The following is a 1579-nucleotide window of genomic DNA, read 5'->3' as shown; positions in this document are numbered from 1 at the left end:
TTCTCTAATTGTTGGAGGGCAACTTATAGAAAAATTAAAATAATTCTGTGCATAAGGTCTCTATGAGTCAGTACCAACTCGATGGCACCTAACAACAACAACAATTGTTGGAGATGTTGTATTAAAGTGTTGATTTTTTTTCTTCTTTTTTGATATGTGTAGTTATTTTATTTTAATTTTTTTTCTATAAATTGCCCTCTAAGCACATCAACAAAAAAGAGGAAGACCCCCAGAGAGATAGATTAGCAAAGTGGCGGCATCAATGGGCTCAGACCAGGTTGGCCCAGACCAGGCAGTGTTTCATTGTGCTGTGCATAATGTTGTTATGAGTTGGTACCGACTGGATGGCACCTAATAACAACAACAGCAAGCACTGCTATTACTGTGTCTGAAAGTTTTCGGTATTTTGTGTTTTCATTCTTATTTGAGCCAATTATTTTATTTTATTTTTTATTTGTTCAATTACTTAGTAGCTTTTAAGCAAGGTTTATTCAATTTCAATGTATTTGTTATTCTTATTGTTGATTTCTAGTTTTATAGAGTTGTTATTTGAAAAGCTGCTGGTTGTTGTTAAGTGCTGTCAAGTTGGTTCCGACTCATAGCAACCCTGAATAGGGTTTCCATGGAGCAGCTTGTGGGTTTGAGCTGTTGATCTTGTGGTTCACAATCCAGTGCTGATGTTACAGCATATTTGAGTCTTGTTTTGTGGCCTAACATGTGGTCTGTTTTGAAGCATATTCCATGTGAACTGGAAAAGTATGTGTGTTGTGTTTTATTGGGCTCATTGCTTTGTGTATGTCTATGATGTCAAGTTTTTTATTGTGTTGTTTAGTTCTTCTGTGTCTTTGTTGAGGTTACTTCTAGTTGTTCTGTCTTTCATTAAACATGGCATATTAAAATATCCTACAATTATTGTTGTTGGTAAGTCCTGTAGAGTCAGTTCCAACTTATAGCCATCCTGTATAAGATTTCTGAGAAGCGAATGGTAAGTTTTATCCTCCAACCTTGGGTTCAAACTGCCCAATTGTTCTACACCAGTGTTATCTATTTCTTTCTTCATTTATATTAGACTTTGATTTATATATTTTGTGGCACTTTTATAGGGAACCTAGATATTTATTTTTGCTTATGTCCTCTTGTTTAATTGACTCTTCAATCATGTAATAATCTCCTTCATTGTTTTTTATGCTGGTTTTTGCCTTAAAATCTGTTATATCAGAGATAAATATTGCCACTCCTACTCCTTTTTGACAAAATCCTCACCACTGGAGAAATAAACAACATTCTTATCAATGGAGAAAAGATTGACGCTGTCAAGGACTTTATTCTTCTTGGATCAACTATCAGCACTCATGGAAGCAGCAATCAAGAAATCAAATGATGTATTTCACTAGGCAAATCTGCTGCACAAGACCTTTTTAAAGTGTTGAAGAGCAAAGATGTCAGCTTGAAGACTAAGGTGTGCCTGACCCAAGCTGTGGTAATTTCAATAACCTCATATGAATGCAAAAGCTGGACAGTGAATAAGAAAGACTGTAGAAGAATTGATGCTTTTGAATTATGGTGTTGGAGGAGAATA

The 1579-nt window shown here is 35.1% G+C and overlaps 1 pseudogene; it reads right to left on the bottom strand.

Moving 5' to 3' along the window:
- Nucleotides 1–1097: 1097 nt before the first annotated feature.
- Nucleotides 1098–1579, bottom strand: part of LOC102818124 — a 2418-nt pseudogene continuing 1936 nt past the window's right edge.

Source organism: Chrysochloris asiatica, unplaced genomic scaffold (assembly GCF_000296735.1).
Source record: "Chrysochloris asiatica unplaced genomic scaffold, ChrAsi1.0 scaffold00673, whole genome shotgun sequence".
Taxonomy (NCBI): domain Eukaryota; kingdom Metazoa; phylum Chordata; class Mammalia; order Afrosoricida; family Chrysochloridae; genus Chrysochloris; species Chrysochloris asiatica.
The sequence above is the reverse complement of the archived record's forward strand: the minus strand, read 5'-3'. Positions and strand labels throughout refer to the sequence as shown.